General features: G+C 39.9%; 1 protein-coding gene across 5 annotated transcripts in view; it reads left to right on the top strand.

Moving 5' to 3' along the window:
• Nucleotides 1–21,578, top strand: part of LOC134355512 (copine-8-like) — a 674,862-nt gene that overhangs the window by 121,805 nt on the left and 531,479 nt on the right. The window lies entirely within an intron of this gene.

Here is a 21,578-nt window from a genome sequence, read left to right as displayed (position 1 = left end):
ATTCTAGGTGTCTGCGCTGACTTATTTACAGTCAATCAAAAGAACATGGCAGTGTAATTCCTTCATTGCTAATTATCAGGAACTAATACACACTTTTATAGTACTTGCAGTAGTAAGGATAGTGTTCTAATTTGTAATGTATTTCATTTAAATACATAATTTATTACTCTAGTAAATGGTAGTTTGCCTTTTTCATACCTTTCTAACTATTTCCATGAAACATCAGCTAACTGGGGCAGCCATTTGTTTGGACCAAAATGTACTGGTCCTGATGTATCCTAATGAACTCGGTGGGGGGCATGTTTAAAGTGAGAGAGGAAACATTTAAAGGGGACTTGAGAGACATTTTTCCACACAGAGGATCATGGGTTTATGGAATGAGCTGCCTGAGCAGGTGGTAGAGGTGGGTATATTTACAGCATTTTACAGGTATTTGGACATGTACCAGGACAGGGAAGGTTCAGAGGGAATGACCAAATGCAGTCAAATAGGAATAGTTTAAGAAGATGCTTTGGTTGCCATTGATGAGTTGGGCCTAAAACCGGAGCAAAGCTGAGGAGTACACTTGTTCTGGGTTCTGGTTTATATCCCAACATTTACTCTCCTGCTCATTCTTGACTTCTGCACAGCAATACACAGATGAGAAAGTCAAGAATGAGCTGACCCACCCACAACAACTTGCTGGCGGTTCTCTTTGGGATCACAGGCTAAAATTCAGTATTTTAATGTCCATTCAAATATTACATGCATCTATTTAAATGGGAATGAGGAAATGGGCCAATGTTAAACTGAAAACATTAAAAGTAATCTACACTTAGTGGCTACCTATACCTAATATAGTGGCCACGTGTGCATTGTCGTGGTCTTCTGCTGCTGTTGCCCATCAAATGTTGGGCAAATGTTGTGACAAATGTTGGGCAAATGTTGCAAAGGTTCAAATGTTGTGCCTTCATAGATGCTCTTCTGCATACCACTGTGATTATCTGAGTTACTGTCACCTTCCTGTCAGCTAGAACCAGTCTGGCCATTCTGCTCCAACCTCTCTCATTTTCATCTACAGACCTGAAACTCAATGATTTTTTTTTTTTCCACTATTCTCTGTAAACTCTAGAGACTGTTGTGCATTAAAATCCCCGGAGAGCAGGAGTTTCTGAGCTACTCAAGCCACACCTTCTGGCACCAACGATCATTCCATGGTCAAAGATCACATTTCTTCGCCCTTCTGATGTTTGGTCTGAACAAGAACTCAACCGTGTAACCATTCTTTTATGCACTGAGTTGCTGCCACATGATTGGCTGATTGGATATTAACATTAATGAGTAGGTGTATCTAATAAAGTGGCTACTGAGTTTAGATTACAAGTGAAGGTATACTGCAGATAATGAAATAGATTGGCCATTCAGGTTATGTTGGTTCTGACTAAAGTGAGAGAATCTGGACCATGAATTACATTATAACATATGAAAATTTAAAAAAAAGATGTAAATGCTGGAAATATGAATTAAAATCATACTGCAAGTACTCAGCAGGCTTGGTGTTGGAGAGATAAACAGTTAATATTTCAGGTTAACAATTTTCCTCAGAATGAGATGAAGATGAAATTCCAGAATTTTCTTCTGATTTTCCGATTTAAATGCACTAATCTCACAAAACTTGACATTTAATTTTATTATTCCAGGGATGTTGTTTGGCAGAGCAGTGATAAAAAAATAATTTCAATTTAACAGAAAAGGCCACTTTGACAACTCACAGAGAGAAGTAAGAAAATCCAAATGATGATGAAGACCTTAGATCATATGCAGGAGAAAACTCCTGATACACAGTGGCAAACTGCTGGTTACAGTGAGATTCGTGCTGTGAAATGAATAAAATCTATGTCCCTACTTCATCTGGCTACACATCAATTGCCAGCTTGGAAGGGCAGGGACGATGTATTAGATATGCCTCACAGCTGTATTCCCCATAGGTGGTTGGGCAGCCAGTGTTATTGCTGGTCATCAAGTAAACTTGATATCACTTTAAAACACCCGTACAGTTGACATTTGAGAAGAAACTGAGTGTACAGCTGTTCTAATGCTGACTCAAAGACTTAATTGCTTCTCTCCCTGAAAGGCAATTAGATTGGCGGTGGTTGGTGACCAGATGGCTTTTGAAACTTTTATAATCTTTCAATTCCCATGAAATTGAGTAATATTTTTATTTTACTTTGCGAAAAGATAAAATAATAGAAATTTTCAATTCTGGTGGAGACTACCTGGCTAACAGAGAGTTATTTGTTGTAATCTTACTTGCAATTTCTCTGTCTTTATCTCTGTAAATTACAATGTTCCTGTTTCTCATCCACCATCCTCCATTGCCATGGTTGCATTTATAGTAATTTTACCACTGAATTACTGATTTTAGTGACATGAAGTATCTACTAAAGTAATTAACTTTCCTGGGAGGCTTAATTTGTAAGATGATCTGAAATTACCAGTCCTGATCTGTCTGGTTTTTTTATCTACACCAAATTGGCTCACTAGGCTGCATGCATTTCCTTTGTCAAAGAATACTTTCAAAGATTTCGTTTTTTATTTAAACTTCAGTTTTAAACGTTCAGCCAAAGTCAAGTTTATTGTAAATTGCTGTTTATTTCTGATTCCTTCACAGTGAAATACTTAGTTACCTCTGCAGGGCTATCAATTAATTACTATTAACCAGCACAATTAACGTGTGGAATTAACTTGTCATGTTAATCACTCCTGTTTACATTAAAAAGTAAATTTACAAAGGATAAATACTAAACTAAATCATTCTGCTCAGTCCTCCATTTTGGATTCAGCAGTTGAGAGCCAAGGCTGCCTCCAGTTGCTAAGCAACTGGATTGGGTCATCCTGATCAACCCAGGGCCTTGCTGTTGCCCCCAGCTGGATGCTCACAGTCACACTTGCGCATCGCAGCTGCAGAGGTCCCATCTTCCTGCTGGCTTTGTGACTATGGTTGTAAGATAGAGTGAGCTGCCAGCAGCACCTAAGGTGTAGTCTAAACCCCAATTGCTGGACTACTCTTTAGGCCGTTCGTACCATGAGAAAGACTTTTCCCTACTTACAGTTTTTTTCCTGATGATCAAAGACTTATATACATTTAAGTAATTTTTAAAAGTAAAAAAAAGTTAAAATCACATTGTTGATTAAAAGTCAGAGAAAAGGCTACGCATTTTCACTTACCTTTTCAGTGAAGATCATTGACCCCATACATAGTGGTACACCATATGACTGGACTAAGCTGAGGGGCCAGGTATGAAGTGTACCCAGTGCTCAGCTCAGTATGTTTTGGTCTAGGGGCAAGATCTAATCTCCTGCAAAATCAGCAATTCTTCACCATTACATGCAGGTACAAATGTCTGTAGAGGGCTAACCACAAAGTACTGGATAGTCAGAGGCTTTTACCCAGGACTGAAATGGCTATCACTAGAAGGCACAGTTTTAAGGTGCTTGGAAGTGGGTGCAGAGGAGCTGTCAGGATAGTTTTTTTATGCAGAGAGTGGAGAGTATGTGGAATGGGATGCTGGCGACGGTGGTGGAGGTGAATATGATAGGGTCTTTTAAGAGCTAAGAAAAATAGAAGGCTATGGGTAACCCTAGGTAATTTCTAAAGTAAGTACATGTTCGGCACAACATTGTGGGCTGAAGAGCCTGTATTGTGCTGTAGTTTTTCTATGTTTCTATGTTACTTCAGCTCATAGCCATCCCAAGAGCGGAAACCATGCTCGCAGGAATGCATAAGCATGAACAAGAATCAATTCAGCGAATTAGAAGCAAAGCTGATAAAATGTTGACTGTTCCCAAACTGCTTTAAGGACTGCGTTAAACGGAACATAAAGTTTGTTGGGCTGTACTTAAGTGCCTGGGAGGAAGCTGCTTGTGATTGAAAATCTTGGCACCACACTATGAAAGAAACAAAATAAGCAATAGAACAACACATTGTGACACTTAAGAGGGACATCAACACTGGCTATCCCTCACATAGTTCCTGAAAGGTGGAAGTGGCACTCACACTAAAATGGATGGGTGTTAAAATGCAAGACAGGAGGTTGGCTAGATGAAAACGTTGAAGATATCTCAGTAAGAGAATTTTTACGCTTCTTGGGCGAGTAGAGGGAAAGGGGGAGGAAAAGGGGATGAAACAAGTGATGCAATTAAGGAAGAACCTTTGTATAGCCATAATTATCATATATTAAAACAGATAACTAAGGTATGGTTTGCTGCTAGCTAGCAGCCATAAACAACAGCAGTGGTTCTGAAGGGGCAAATGATGTAAAATATTTCCAGACAGGAAGTTACTGTGCGTTACGGTGCCCAGCCAGGTTCCTGTTAGCGTCCTTAATTCGTGTTAGGTTGGTAAAGCCAGCACACTGGGAATTGTACAAATTGGAGTGAGATGCAGAGAGGACTGCAGGACAGAAGTTCCATGATATTTGCTTTGTTGTTAGGATTTGGATATTCTGCTAATAGATGGGGAACAGTGAGGAGACAATGGGAGGTAGATCTGTGTTAACTGGGGTGGCACAGTAGCATCATGGTTAGCACAGCACTTTACAATGCCAGTAATTTGGGTTCAGTTCTCATCACTGCCTGTAAGGAGCTTGTATGTTCTCTCTGTGACTGTGTGGGTCTCCTCTGGGTGCTGTGGTTTGCTCCCACAGCCCAAAGACGTACCGGTTAATGGGTTAATTGGTCATTGTAAATTTAGGCTAGGGTTAAATCGGGGTTTGCTGGGTGGTGTGGCTTTAAGGGCCGTAATGGCCTACTCTGTGCTGTATCTCAATAAAATACAAATTTTAAAAAAACGTATTCAGAGGTCTAGTGGCAGGTGGAAGTTGGTATAAGTATGATGGAGATGGCAAGGAATATTTACTAATTAAAGACAAAGCAAGTGACTGATAAAGGAGTAAAAATACAGGGGATGTATAGAATTAGTTGTAGAAGCAAAAGGCGCTTTTAAAAATGTAATTCATCACTCAAGTATTTCATTCAGATGTAGACACTAACTCGAGATTCCACAAGCAGGGGAGCACTGACAACTCCTGCATGGAAAATCGAAGAGGAATTAATAACTGTGTAGTCCAAACATAAATCAAAGGTATTTTTGGATAAGCATTGCAGGCAGTTAAGTTTTAAAATGAACTGCAATGACCCAATTTAAGGGATGAATGGTTTCACACAAGAAATAATCTTTACACATAGAGTAGCTATTACTTATTCTCAAAATATATTATTTATAAATCTGAAATTTATGGCTCAGAGGTTTTGAAAGAGAAAAAATATTATTCAATTCTAAATTGACCCACAATTAGGCAGTGCAGGAGCCAACATTTCAGTGTTTTTGTAAGGAAAGATGAAAATGTGTGTTTATCTTGAAACCTGGATTGTGTCTACAGATTATAAATAAAACAAGGATTTATCAGAGAAAAATATATATTAGAGATAGATTTGTTTTCATAAATGCTATTTTATTTCTTAATACTCATGTAAATGCTGGTGCTGAAGGCATTGGCGGAGGTTATAGTAGACGCGTTGGTAATCATTTATCAAAACTCTCTAGACTCTCGGCAGGTCCTGGTGGACTAGAAGACAGCAAATGTCATGCCACTTTTTAAAAAAGGATGTAGGCAAAAGACAGGCAACTATAGGTCAGTTAGCTTAACGTCTGTAATCGGGAAAATGCTTGAAGCTGTCATCAAGGAAGAAATAGCGAAACATTTAGAAAGGAGTAGTTCCATTAGACAGACACAGCATGGATTCAGAAAGGGCAGGTCCTGTTTGACAAACTTACCGGAGTTCTTTGAGGATATAATGAGTGCAGTGGATAGAGGGGAATAGGTGGATGTCGTATACTTGGATTTCCAGAAGGCGTTCGATAAGGTGCCGCACAAGAGACTTACAAATAAGATACAGATGCATGGACTCGGAGGAAGTGTATTGGCATGGATAGTGGATTGGTTAACCAATAGAAGGCAGAGAGTTGGTATAAATGGGTGTTTCTCCAGTTGGCAGTCAGTGGTGAGTGGGGTGCTGCAGGGGTTGGTGCTGGGCCCGCAGCTGTTTACCATTTACATTGATGACATGGAAGAGGGGACAGAGTGTAGCGTAGCAAAATTTGATGATGACACTAAACTGAGTGGAAAAGCAAATTGTACAGAGGATGTGGAGAGTCTGCAGAGGGATATAGATAGGTTAAGTGAGTGGGCCAAGGTCTGGCAGATAGAATACAATGATGGTAAATGTGAGATTATTCACTTTGGAAGGAATAATAGAAGAGCAGATTATTATTTAAATGGTGAAAGATTGCAGCATGCTTTTGTGCAGAGGGACTTGGGAGTGCTTGTTCATTATTTTCAAAAAGTTGGCTTCAGGTACAACAGGTTATTAAGAAGGCAAATGGAATGTTGGCCTTCATTGCTGGAGGGATTGAATTCAAGTGGAGGGATTGAATTCAAGTGCAGGGAGGTCATGCTGCAACTATACAGGGTACTGGTGAGGCCGCACCGAGTACTGTGTGCAGTTCTGGTCTCCATACTTGATGAAGGATATACTGACTTTGGAGGCAGTGCAGAGGAGGTTAACCAGGTTGATTCTGGGGATGAAGGGGTTGGCCTATGAGGAGAGATTGAGTTGCCTGGGACTATACTTTCTGGAGTTCGGAAGAATGAGAGGGGATCTTATAGAAACACACAAAATTTTGAAAGGAATAGATAAGATAGAAGTAGGAATGTTGTTTTCATTCGTAAATGAGACTAGAGCAGGGGACATTGCCTGAAGATTCAGGGGAGAAGATTTAGGATGGAGATGAGGAGAAATTGTTTTTCCAGAGAGTGATGGATCAGTGGAATTCTCTGCCCAGGGAAGCAGTTGAGACTTCCTCACTAAATATATTTAAGAAACAGTTAGATAGGTTTTTACATAGTAAGGGAATTAAGGGTTATGGGGAAAAGACAGATAGATGGAGCTGAGTTTACGGACAGATCAGCCTTGATCTTATTGAATGGCGGGGCAGGCTTGATGGACCGCATAGCCTACTCCTGCTCCTATTTCTTATGTTCTTAAGCCTGCAAGTAAATGAAACTCTCAGCATTGTCATATGGTGAGATATGTTGACAAACCAATGTGCAAAAGAAGACAAATTGTGTAATTAAAAAATGAATGATTGAATAAATAAATAAATAATACTGAGAATGAGTTGTTGAGTCCTTAAAAGTGAGTGTGTAGGTTGTGTAATCAGTTCTGAATTGAGGTGTGTTAAGTTATCCACACTGGTTCAGGAGCCTGATGTTTGTAAGGGCAATAACTTAAAATTAACTGAACTGGCTTTTAGGGATGATATAAGTAATGGTCTCTGGAGTCATGGTTGGTGTCCATCAGACTGTGTATGTCTTCAGGTGATTGAGGATCTTGATTCTGGATGTAGAAGTTCTTCATTAGTGGAGCATGATATTGTTGGGAAGTGTGATTTTCAACCCCATCTTCTTTCAGTTAGTCCTGACAAAGGGTCTTGGCCCGAAATGTCGACTGTACCTCTTCCTATAGATGCTGCCTGGCCTGCTGTGTTCACCAGCATTTTTTGTGTCTGTTGCTTTTCAACCCCGTATTGTTGTTGAGTAGCTCGCTGAGATGGCTTGTTAGCTTGCAGTTTGTTTAATAACAATTGCTTGTTCTAATGTTGTAGTCCACTGCTAGCCGATCATGTCTATGGAAAGGGGTTTTAGAATCAGATCAGGTTTATTATCACCGGCATGTGATGTAAAATTTGTTAACTTAGCAGCAGCCGTTCAATGCTATGCGTAATATAGAAGAAGGAAAAAATACGCTCTGCTGCTTCTTTAGGTCCTGTGCAGTAGCCCCTCCCCCCCATAGCAGACAGTGATGCAGCCTGTCAGAATGCTCTCCACTGTACAACTATAGAAGTTTTTGTTGACATACCAAATCTGTTCAAACTCATAATGAAGTATAGCTTCTGTCTTGCCTTCTTTATAACAGCATCGATATGCTGGGACCAGGTTAGATCCTCAGAGATCTTGACACCCAGGAACTTGAAACTGCTCACTCTTTCCACTTCTGATCCCTCTATGAGGATTGGTATGTGTTCCTCGTCTTACCCTTCCTGAAGTCCACAATCAGCTCTTTCATCTTACTGATGTTGAGTGTTAAGTTGTTGCTGCGCCTCCACTCCATTAGTTGGCATACCTCACCCCTGTATGCCCTCTCGTCACCACCTGAGATTCTACCAACATTGGTTGTATTGTCAGCAAATTTATAGATGATATTTAAGCTATGCCTAGCCACACAGTCATGTGTATATAGAGAGTAGAGCAGTGGGCTAAGCACACACCCTGGGGTACACCTGTGTTGATCATCAGCGAAGAGGATATGTTATCACCAATCCGCACAGATTGTGGTCTTCAGGTTAGGAAGTCGAGGATCCAATTGCAGAGGGAGGTACAGAGGCCCAGGTTCTACAACTTCTCAATCAGGATTCTGGGAATGATGGTATTAAATGCTGAGCTATAGCTGATGAACAGCATCCTGACATACGTGTTTGTGTTGTCCAGATGGTCTAACCGTGTGGAGAGACATTGAGATTGCATCTGCCGCTGATCTATTGTGGCAATAGACAAATTGCAATGGGTCCAAGTTCTTGCTGAGGCAGGAGTTCAGTCTAGTCATGACCAACCTCTCAAAGCATTTCATCGCTGATCGCTGTAAATGTGAGTGCTATCGTGTGATAGTCATTAAGGCAGCTCTCATCATTCTTCTTAGACACTGGTATAATTGTTGCTTTTTTGAAGCAAGTAGGAACTTCCCCCCGTAGCAGTGAGAGGTTGAAAATGTCCTGAACACTCCCACTAGCTGGTTGGCACAGGTTTTCAGAGACTTACCAGGTACTCTATCATGACCTTTTGCCTTGCAAGGGTTTACTCTTTTTAAAGACAGCCTAACATAGGCCTCTGAGGCAGAGTCATCAGGTGCAGCAGGGATCTTCACAGCTGTAGTTGTGTTCTCCCTTTCAAAGCGTGCATAGAAGGCGTTGAGTTCTTCTGGTAGTGAAGCATCGCTGCTATTCATGCTATTGGGTTTCGCTTTGTAGGAAGTAATGTCTTGCAAACCCTGCCAGAGTTGCCGTGCATCCGATGTCATTTCCATTCTCATTTGAAATTGTCTCTTTGCCCTTGAGATAGCCCTCTGCAAATCATACGTGGTTTTCTGGTACAGGCCTGGGTCACCAGACTTGAATGCCACAAATCTAGCCTTCAGCAGACGACGCACCTCCTGGTTCATCTAGAGCTTTTGGTTTGGGAATGTACAGTAAGTCTTTGTAGGCACACACTCATCCACACAGGTTTTAATGAAATCGGTAAAAACTGCAGAATACTCATCCAGGTCACGCATCTATTAGATGTGTGATTGGTCACCCTTGCTGCCTCTTATTCCATCTCTGCATTCCTCTCCCCCCAAATCAAATCAAATCAACTTCAAGTTTAATTATCATTCAACCATACACGAATACATCCAAACGAAACAGCATTCCTCTGGGCCCAAGCATAGACAGCACATTCAAAATAGCAAACAAAAAAAAACCTAGTCACACAAAAAAAGCACACATCTTAACAGGAACCTGGCTAGGCCATTTTGCTCGTTGGGTGTAGGATTTTCAACCCCTGATTGATCACCTCTGCTCTATTTCAGTATTGAATTAATAGAACTGATCTTAGAATAGCTTGCACTTTGATAGGCCAGGTGATTTAATGGTGAGTAGTTAGCAGTTTGCTACTCACAGTAATATCTCTGTGCTCAAAGGCAATCTTGATCTGTTATTCTTCTGGCTGTCTTTGGAGAGCTGACCATTGGAGAGCTTAGAGGAGAGAATCTGATGAGCGAAGTGGTTGTTGATCATACTGTATGTGTGCAGTGGCTCAACATTTGTAACTTATTTCTCAAGAGCAACGTTTCACTGCTGTTGGGCACAGCTTTGAGGAGGACATCTGCATTGTTCTGTGGGAAGTAATGTTTTCAGCACTGCCATAGAGGGGTGTAACTGAAGTTCTCACATCTCTCTCTTAATATTAGAAAAGGGACCAAAACTAATGTATATGATATGAAAATTTTTGCTACTTCAGAAAGTGAAGGAACCATACAGTAACGCCATTTTGCAAGTGGTGATGAATCTAATGGCCACATGTGGTTAACCAGTATGAAGCAGATAACAACATATGCGATAGGGCATGGTTATAGAGTTATACAGCATGGAAACAGGGTGTTTGGCCCACTGGTCCATACCAATCACAGCGTTTTCTCCGCTTGTCCTATTTGCCTACGATTGGCCCATAACCCTCCAAATCCCTCTTCTCTAAGTACCCTATCCAAATGCCTCTTAAATGTTACAATTGTACCCAGCTCAAACACTTAGGCAGCTTATTCCAGATACTCACTATTCTTTGTACAAAGAATTTGCCTTTCAGTATCTGTAAAATCTCTCCTTGCTGTTCTTATATCTATGCCCTCTAGGTTTGGACTCTCTAACCTTGGGTGGTGGGGTGGAGGTACGTCTGTACCAAAAGGGGTTTAAGGCACTCCTTCCCTGCACTAGCTTGCAGCTTACCCCTGGGCCTGGTGTAGCACCTGCTCAGCACCCCTTCCCCGCACCGATCTGGGTCACGTAAACCAATGGGAGCAGGTGCTGCATATCATGGTTGTGCGATCATTGACACCAGGCAGACAATCTCTGAAGCGTATTGATAATTGCTAGTGTCACCTGTCTTGTAAAGACACTACCCACAAGAAGGAACTGTACAAGGGCAGATGGAGTTCAACCCAGATAAGTGTGAGGTGGTTCATTTTGGTAGGTCAAATATGATGGCAGAATGTAGCATTAATGGTAAGACTCTTGGCTGTGAGGAAGATCAGAGGGATCTTGGGGTTCGAGTCCATAACACTCAAAGCTGCTACGCAGGTTGACTCTGTGGTTAAGAAGGCATACGGTGCATTGGCCTTCATCAATCATGGGATGGAGTTTAAGAGCCGAGAGGTATTATTGCAGCTATATAGGACCCTAGTCAGACCCCACTTGGAGAACTGTGCTCAATTCTGGTCGCCTCACTACAGGAACGACGTGGAAACCATAGAAAGGGTGCAGAGGAGATTTACAAAGATTTTGCCTGGACTGGGGAGCATGCCTTATGAGAATAGGTTGAGTGAACTTAGCCTTTTCTCCTTGGAGCGACGGAGGATGAGAGGTGACTTGATAGAGGTGTACAAGATAATGAGAGGCATTGATCATGTGGATAGTCAGAGGCTTTTCCCCAGGGCTAAAACGGCTAGCACGAGAGGGCATACTTTTAAGGTGCTTGGAAGTAGGTACAGAGGAAATGTCAGGGGTAAGTTTTTTACGCAGAGAGTGGTGAGTATGTGGAATGGGCTGCCGGCGGCGGTGGTGGAGGTGAAAACGATAGGGTCTTTTAAGAGACTCCTGGATGGCTACATGGAGCTTAGAAAAATAGAGGGCTATGGGTAAAGCCTAGGTAGTTCTAAGATAGGGACATGTTCAGCACAGCTTTGTGGACCGAAGGGCCTGTATTGTGCTGTATGTTTTCTATGTTTCTATGAAATGGCAAACCACTTATGTAAAAAAAAATTGACCGAGAACAATCATCATCATAGAAAGACTATGATCGCTCACGTCATACGATACGCCACATAACAAATGAACAACTAGGGTAAAGACGATGACAGTCTATATCAGGGGTAGGCAACCTACGGCCCGCAAAGGTATTTTGACCAGCCCGTGAGCAAATATTGGGATACTATGCTTATCCAGCCCGCGAGCAAGTTTTCCTTATTCTGAGTGTTTCACGTGACCACACTGATGGACATGCATGACATATTGTTACACTGGGCCCTGGTTCCGTTTTGTTCCAAACCGAACACTGGTATATACAAATAACCGGAAGGCAGATTACCTTATTAATATGTATTAGATACTCTCCGCGCACGCGCAGGTTTTTAGATGGGATCGTTCAAATTTGTAAACAGAGACAGCGTCACTGTGTTTTAATCAGAAATCCACGCTAAATATCCAGATATTTACATGTGCTATGATACTTGTTGAATAACTCACGTTTCGAAATAGAATCAAAGAAAAAAGATCCAGGCATTTTTGTGAATATTGTCAAAGAATTGAGAAAAGAGTTTTTATCTCTTTTTGCTGAGTTCAAGCTGTTTGCTACTCCAGTTGATGTAGAAGTGGGCACTGCATCAGAACTTTTTCAAATGGAATTGATTGAGATGCAGTGTGATGACATATTGAGATCGAAATTTCATTCTGAAGATGTGTCAGTGCTTGACTTCTATAGCAGATATATTCGTCCAATATAATCCAAGTTGGGAAGTATCCTAACTTAGCGGACCATGCAAAAAAGATGGCATCATTGTTTGGCAGCACTTATCTGTGTGAGCAATTATTTTCAAAAATGAAGCACACCAAAAATTATTTGAGAACAAGATTGACTGATGCCCATCTGGATAATGTCTGACACCCAATTTTGTGAAGCTTTCAAGCAACAAACAGCATCAAGTTTCACATTGATTTATCGACTGTTTGCATTTTTTTTCCTTTTTCATTATACTTAATTTACTACCATTCAATGCATCATGTTGATACATTTTATGTTTAAAGATTCTTTGTGTCCTTTTAATAGATTCAAAAGACGTCTTGATTGAAATAAATTGCAACTAAACTGAGTTCTTTGATTACTAATTGTCATCCATGGTTAAGCTCGAATGATTTTCTAGCATGCGTTATTCATTAATTTGTGGCAAAACATAACTAGATGTATTTAAATGGATAACTCCCATATTTCAAGTTCTTTTATGGCATTTATCTGGCCCACCGTCTGCTCATCAATACGCGATCCGGCCCACAGAGGCAAAAAGGTTGCTGACCCCTGGACTATATTATCCAGGCCCCTCATAATTTTATGAATTTGTATAAGATCACCACTCATTCTCCTGCACTCCATGAAATAAAAGTCCAGTGTATCCATCCTAGGCTCTTTAGTACTGGCAGAATCATCTCCAATTTGATCACACTTTCCTATAACAGATTGAACAAAACTGTACCCAGGATGCTCCCTAGATTACGACAGCGTCTGTTCCGGGGAACCATTCAAAACTCGAACAGCTTGGCAATTGGGAAATACGGCCCAGAATCATTTTCCCAGGCTTATAGCCTGCAGCCCAGCACCAACTGGCAAATCCATCCTCTCGATCTCCCAATGGCGCATTTGTAACTCGGGGAGGACCTGTATTTTCAACTGTTTCATAATTAGGAATCATAGCATAAAATCAAATTAATAAATAATGTTCTTTTCCAAAAGTTGGAGCTATTCCCATTTTGTATCCAGTCAGATTTGAAGACCATGAAATATTTAGATCTCTTTAGAATCATTTTGTTGGGATGTGAGCAACTAGTCTAACTGCAGATTTGTACTAAGGAAAAAAAAAACAATGACCTATAATTATGAATGATGTAATTGATTGAATGTATTATTTATCCATCTGAAATCTGTGAATATACCTGATTATTCCGTCTTGTTCCAGTGCCTACTGTTTTTTTAATTTTGTTGATAAAGGTTGTACTCTGCTCAAAAGAACGGAGTGTAATCTGGAAGAAAATGATGCCAGTGAGCAACGTGACCAAGGGCAGCACCCTTGGTTGTTCACAAAGCTTCGTCTTTCACTTCTTTTATGTCTTTGTTTGCTTTCAAATGTGATTCTGCTACCGTTGGAGCCTGTGATCTACATTTTGACAACGTGTTTTTGGGCCGACTGAATGATTTGGTTCTTTGCTGCTCTTGAGGGTGTTCATTGAGGTTTGGAGTGTAGTGTGTGGCCTCAAAGCCGAGAGACGGGGTGTGAGCCCATGATCGACTCCATTTCTCACTGATCGCACTGATTAAAGTGTTGAGGGAGATTAAAATCATCGAGGCGAGAACAGAAGGCGAGTGACTGAGACCTTGCCCACTGCTGCCGGAGGAAGGTGTTTGCATGCGTCTGTCTCTCTCCCTCTCCCTCTCTCATGCTGCATGCAGAGAAAAGTCCTTGCATTCAAATAATCTCTCTCACTCTCTCCCCCTCAATGCTGTCGGAGGATGGTGCTGGAGTCCTGGGACCTGGGCACGGTTTAATCGATGCCACTTGTGGATTGGACTCTGTTGTTCACGTTATGATCAGTTTCTGGTTGCCCCTTTTATTGTTGCTATTTTGAGCAATTTTGATTGGGACTACCTACAGGCAACGAATAACACAGCACTATATTGAACTGAACTGAATATACCTAAGACTCTTCCAATTTTGTATTTTATATTCTGTGCTTTTTGCTCGTATTTTATTTCCCATTTGCACGATTTATATTTTTTGTACGTGGGGGGTGGTTGTTGATGATTTTCTTTGAACAAGTTCCATGATTTTTCTTTGTTTTGTTTCTGTCTGTGAGAAGAAGAATCTCAGGTTGTATACTGCATACATACTTGGATAATAAACGTACTTTGAATCTTTGAAAATCATTTGGTGGTCACAAATTAAACACCATTGAATGAGAGTGGTGGAATTAGAAATTCAATTGTTTAGATAGATAGATAGATATACTTTATTAATCCTGAGGGAAATTTGGTTTTGTTACAGCCGCACCAACCAAGAATAGAGCGTAAGTATAGCATTACAAAAAACCCCAACAATAAAACACCAAAATGCAAACTATGCCAGATGGAAAATAAGTCCAGGGCCAGTCTATTGGCTCAGGGTGTCTGACCCTCCACGGGAGGAGCTGCACGTTCGATGGCCACAGGCAGGAACGACCTCCCGTGCCGCCAAGTGTTGTATCACAGTGGAATGTGGCCGAAGTCCAACAGTAAAAAGTTCAATATCCAGTCTGCAAACACATTCCTCGATCGTAATATACCCTGGATTGCACCATCCGTTGTTAAGCCAGAACAGTAAGCATCAAACTCCTTTACGCTTACCGCTCTCAGTGCACTTCTGGTCAGCCGGAACAGTATTACCCACCAAACTCCTCTTCTCCAAAAGTCTCTGTTGTCTCGACCCGGTCCTCTTTCCTCGGCTTTGTGATCCCCCTCTGTGTGTTTTCCTCCGGATTTCAGCAGGCGTGTCCACCACTCTGTTCGCTAAGCCGGCTGGTCTTTGCTGGTCCGTGAAATACACAATGCGACCTTGCTTCTGTCCCACGTGTCGGGATGTAACCATTTCCAGTGCTAAAGAAAACCCAAATAAAACTCTCTCTACCAACATGTTAGAGAGGGTGCAGCTTTGACGTGTTACCATGAGAAAAAAAAGACAAAAAATAATGTAAATTAAATAGTAAGAATAGATCGGAACGGCTGTACCCGGCTGCATGCACGACCGGCGCATGCGCACTAAAACTTATTGCATTGACAATGGTTTTTATCAGATCAGGTGGTGAGCAATAAACAGGATATATTTTTGTTATTTGTGGGTTCAGAATTTATAGAAAATGCATTGTTGGAGGGGTTGTAGAAAAGAAATTAGCATTTCTTTAGGACTTAGAAATGAAAGATAAAACTAATTGAATTACTTATCTTGGAAGGTAACAAGTTCTAAAGCACCAAGTTAAAAATAATAGATTGTTTTTTTCAAAGCTCATCTCACCAACATCTAAACTTTACTATCAAATTGCATTTTGAATATTTCTGTATAATTGCTCTTTCTGAGCAATTAATATAAGTATATGTCTTTCATTAGGCAAATAAGATTTAATAAACTGGTGTAGATTAATTTGGCAAATAAGATTCAACAAACAAGTGTAGAAGTTTATCCTCATTAGTCATTCTAAGTTTGCTCATTTATCTGTGTGGTTGGAGCAAGCAAATGAATTATGATTTTGTCTTACATTTTCCAGACCTAGTTTCCAAGTGTAATTTTTGTCTGGTGCATATAGGTAATGATGTTTATGCCTTATTGGACTAGCCCACTGAAAGGTTGCCTAATTGTTTGGATCTCTCACAGGAAAGGGAGGTGCTGAAAATCGAGCACTTAGCAACAGCAGTAATTAAACAAGCAAAAATAAAATTCCTTTGAACTCTGAAATTTAAAAAGAAGATAGAAAATGCAGGAAATATTCAGCATCACAGGTATTATCTATGGAATAGAAATCAGAGTTAAATTTTCTGATTAATTCCTATTCATTAAAAGGTCTGTCTCTCCATAATGTTGCCCAACCTGTTGGGTATTTTCTGCATTTTGTATTTTTTGTTTTTATTGAACAACTGATGTGTCTTTAATTAAATCTAACTTCACTTCTGCTATTGCAGTTTATTATTGCCCATACCTTGCAGATGACAGTCATTTCTCCAAGTCTTACTCTGCTCTTAAACTCAGCAGAATTTGAAATCTTTGACCTTTCTCATAACTTTCCTCCATCCGACTGCCTGCTGCACCACTGGTCCTCCATCTCTGATGGTGTTCAGGGCTTCCTTCATCATGTCAGTAGCTTCTTCGTGGTTTTCACTACTGCCAATCATGCAAGTCCTGACTGGGGACTCAGGAATACCATCGCACTCAGCTGTAGAAGGATTCTTCTTTGCTGTTTCCTTAATAATTTTGTTTTACCAATCAGGGTTGTTAGCCCTGAGCTAAACTGCCTAACCTGGAGAACCGGTGGACCACTCTTAGCCTGTTCCCTACCATTTCACCTGTTTGGCATGGGTGACCCTACCAAGAACCAAAGCATAAAGCACTGACTCTGGCCAACATAGCTCTCTAAGTCATTGAGGCACGCAAGCCTCCAAACCACAGCAAGGTTGTGGTCCTCCAGGAGGTTCTCATAACCTTCACTTGAGGATTAATCTTGTCATCTGTGGCACCATTTTAAATAAATATCCCTTTGTAGTATTGGACACAAGAGTTTCTGCAAATGCTGAAAATTTTGAGCAACACAAAATGTTGGAGGAACTCAGCAGGTCAGGCAGCATCTCTGGAGAGGGAAAAGCGGTTGACGTCTTTGGCCTTCTGGCCCAAAATGTTGACCTTTTATTCCCCTCCATAGATGCTGCCTGACCTGCTGAGTTCCTCCAGAATTTTGTGTTTGATACTTACAGGTGGTTTTCGAAATTCATAATGATCCCTTTGCACCATGTGATATTTGATTTGATTCACTGCAAATATTATTTAGCAAGGTTTAACCCATCAAGTTTTATCATCTATTTTATGCTATAGTCACCAAATATAAAGTAAAAACCTAATTCAGCAAGTTCAGAATATATTAAAATTTACTTTGTTTGTTGGTCATGAACTAAACATTGCTTATTAAAATTAAAACCATACCACTATTTAAGTATTTTGCATGAAATTGATTTGCAAATTGGGTCAATTATGAAAACAACAATTACAAAGATAGTTTAGTAATTTGCTAATTATATATTTACTGCTGAAAGCTGCATAATAGACTGATATAAATTAATGAGAATAAGAACCTGCCCGTCACAATCATGGTTAATATTTAACTGCTCGCTCAGGAAAATTAGCAAACCATTTAGAGTTGCTTAGCTGCAGCAAGCTGCAGGAATTCAAATCAAATGCCCATCGCCAATTTTGCAAAGCAAGTAATTATTAAAAGCATGTGCAAAGCTTATCGGAGATGCCTACGTCCAAGAAATGGCTATTCACATAGGAAGTATTTTATTCCATAATTTTGTTTGCTTTTTTTTAAAGTTGTTGAACAGTAGAATAGAAATTACAAGTCCAGGAAAATAGCACTTAAAAAAAAAATTAACTAGGCTCTCAAATAATAGTTTGTGGATAACAGAGCTTTTATTTTGTATATGAAATCATTTCAACATGTCTGCAAAAACTCTAATGAAAAAGTTTATGCAACACACACAAAATGCTGGAGGAACTCAGCAGGCCACCAGGCAGCATCTATGGAAAAATATAGCTGATGTTTTAGGCCAAGGGGTCTCAGCGTGAAACATCAACTGTACTTTTCTCCATAGATGCTGCCTGGCCTGCTGAGTTCCTCCAGCATTTTGTGTGTGTTGCTTGGATTTCCAGCATCTGCAGATTTTCACTTGTTTATGAAAAGGTTTGTACTCAACTGTAATATTCTAAGTTTGCAATGTAATATTAAAAATTGTTGAAGTGCATGGATATATTTTGAACAATGGGTGTTATATCAGACCTTTGATTGGACTTTCACTTCAGGGTATATTTTCAGGTTTTACATTTTTATATATGGCTCTCTGCTGCTACAGTTCTATGCAGTGGCAGATTAGTATCATTTGTTGGTGTACTGATAGAAATTTTCAATCAGTCAAGCATCTGCAAGCAAGAAGCAGAATTTCATGGAAGTGCGCTAATTTTGAGCATTTTCAGGTGTATCTAACCAACCACAATGCAGTACAGTATTTGAAACTGGCAATTAACCAAAGAGATACACGGGGAATTTAGATCTATAAATCCCCTGACAATATACCTTCATCACACTGTTACAGAAACCAGGTCAGCGAGTTAAATTAAAATTGAATTAAAGCCATCTGATATGTGGTTAACTTGACAAGGTCATTGTTTTGGAGTATGTATATTACAAAGGCAACAAGACATTACTTTTAACCTACTGTTAAGCCAGAAGACATCTTAAACCTGATTCTGACTCTGATCTTAGAAGAGCCAGAAACTGACTTAAAAATAATGCTCAGCCTTACCAAATACTTGCAAAGGTTCTAATTAATTAGTGTCTGACAACCAAATCCTTTGTTTAAGGAAATCCAAATTAATTACATTTTTAAAAAAAAATCATCATAGCAAATAGAAAAGATATTCACTCTTTTCAGAAGAAATTATTACATCCTTAACTAAAAACTACCTGAAGTCTGCTTTAGGTTAGCTGTACTACCAGCAGTGTGCTATACCAGAATAACACTGGTTTGCGTTGGAAATTGAAAGATAATGCTGCAAACAATAGAATTTGTGGTTTAAACTTTGAACTAATACAGTTTTTGCAATCCCTCTCCCCTTCTCCCTTCCTAATAATACTTGTGTCGACCCCTTGTTGTTAGAATTTGAAAATATGAACTTCATAGTTTTCGATAGCAAGTCAAGTGTTCAAAGGCAATTTAATTTCTTACTTTATTTCAGTATTCTGGATTTGAAAGAATAGTTCCATATACTTAACGGAGGAAGCACATTTTAGTTTAAAAGCAAACTTTGAAATGCCAAATGCAACACACGAAGGAGCTCAAAGAGCTCAGCATGGAGGGAAATAGTCAATGTCTCAGCTTGAGTTGCTTCATCAGGACTGGAAAGAAAGAGGGGAGATGGCCGCTATTAAAAGGTGTGGGGAAAGGGTGCAGCAAGAACTTAGGGTTATAGGGCGATCCCAGTGAAAGAGAGGGGTTGATTGGCAGGATGGGCAGGGGGTGGGGCTTGTAGTTGGAATAATTTGAGAAACTGCAAGGTGATAGATGGAAGTAATAAAGAGTTGAAGAAGATGGAATCTGATCAGAGAGGACAGTGGAATAAAGGGAAGGAGGTGGGGAGGGGAGCCAGTGAGAACAATATGTGGGATATGATCAAATCTATAGGTGGGGAGAGGAAAGGGAGATGATGGGAGGCTAGTGGATTCAGAAAAAAAAGAGGAAAGGGACAGAGGGGAATCGTTACATTTAGAAACATCAATGTCCATGGCATCAGGTTGGAGACCACCCAGGGGGAATATAAAGTGCTGTTCCTCTAATCTGTGCCTGGCCTCGTTGACAGTGGAGAAGGCTATGGATAGACGTGTTGGCGTGGGAATGGGAAGTGGAATTAAAATTGGTGGCCACTGAGAGATCCCAGCTAGTATGGTGGTTGGTTCGAAGGTGCTCAATGAAGCATTTCCTCAGTCTGCATCATGTCTCACTGATGTCGAGAAGGCTGCACTGGATACAATAAATACAAACCCCTCTACTGAAATAAGCCACTTCATATTAGTATTCTAAAAACTTCTGAGAACAAAACCAGGCATTTACGAATTGCCTGTTCTATAAGAATATTATAAATAGCTGTTGGACACGTAGATACCTCAGGTGGCCAGACTTGGTAATTCCCACTGCACTCTGAAAGATTTGAGGGTTCTCCCCACAAATGGAGAGTTGCAGGCTCTGAAGAGAAGGAAACTAAGATGAGTGAAAATCAATTCCTTTAGAACATCGAAAAGCATAGACACTATAGCTTTGTTTCTATGTCAATCGAGTACATTCATTATCTCCTGATTTTAGTTCGTGTCCTATTTCTAAAATCTACTGTAGTGCAATAAGAATCAAATTTCAAAGTACATATACGTCACCACACACAACCCTGAGATACATTTTCTTGTGGGCATACTCAATAAATCCTTAGAATAATAACCATATCAGAATCAATGATTGATTGTGGCTGTAAGTAACAGGGTGTTTAAATAACAGGCACAAGGGGGCTGGGGGGGAGGAAGTACTCTGATCTTGGGTCCTTTTACATTTTATATAATATAATACAAACATTCAATGGACCTGCATCAGCAACAGATAATCCTCTAATACACTTTTAATAAAAATGTAACCAACTATCTGCTGGAGAATCTGAACACATAGGAGATGTATATAATTGAATAAAAAACCAGATGCTGTGTGAGCATGTTGTTCTAAGGCAAATGCAGCAACATCCTGTCAGTATGCTCCATATTATAGTATGTATATTAAAATGTTAAATAAACATCCTAGCATTGTCAATAAAATACTTTTCAAAGTTTGAAGACCACTTCATATTCTTAGCTGAATAGATTTTTTAAATTTTAAACTTCCATATGAGTTTAAGCACCTATAGAAAGGTCACAAAATTTAAAATTGGAATGGCAGTCACACGTGCCAACTTTGACAAGGTAATTATTCTATAAATAGTTATTTTGCATATCCAGTTAAAATGAGTCACAGAAGAGCTGCAATTTAAAGAAAATTGGAGGCATTTATTAAGAAGATTTTTTGACTTCATTTTTAGTATATACTCATTATGACTAAGGATCTGTGGATGAAGAAACATTCATTAATGGCAACAAATTTTGTTCTGTAATGAGGTAAAATCCATGTCTGCTTGTGGAAAATTTAAATTTATTGTGAATCCTTTCTATATTGTGTTGTTTTCCAACTTTATTTTTTCCAGGTAATTAGGTAAAGGGATATTGGGAGACAGGTGTTTACCTTGTTTGAAATCTTTGTAGAAATCAAAATTGGGTGAAATCGGAGCCTGTGAATGGAACCCCATTTTCCATATTACACGCTCAAATTCAGATCTAGATTTATTTATCACATGTACATCAAAACATAAAGTAAAATGTGTCATTTGTATTAACAGCAACTCACCCAAGAGGCAGCCTTCGAGTGTCGCCACACATTGCAGCACCAATATAGCATGCCCACACATCAATCAAAATCACTCAGAGGCGAATCAAAGTGTGGCCAGATATAGAATGAAGTTTCCTTTGCTCTCACAATGTGTCTCAG

This window comes from Mobula hypostoma, chromosome 13, assembly GCF_963921235.1.
Source record: "Mobula hypostoma chromosome 13, sMobHyp1.1, whole genome shotgun sequence".
In the NCBI taxonomy this organism is placed as follows: domain Eukaryota; kingdom Metazoa; phylum Chordata; class Chondrichthyes; order Myliobatiformes; family Myliobatidae; genus Mobula; species Mobula hypostoma.
Note: the sequence above shows the minus strand (reverse complement) of the source record. Positions and strands in the feature narration are given on the sequence as shown.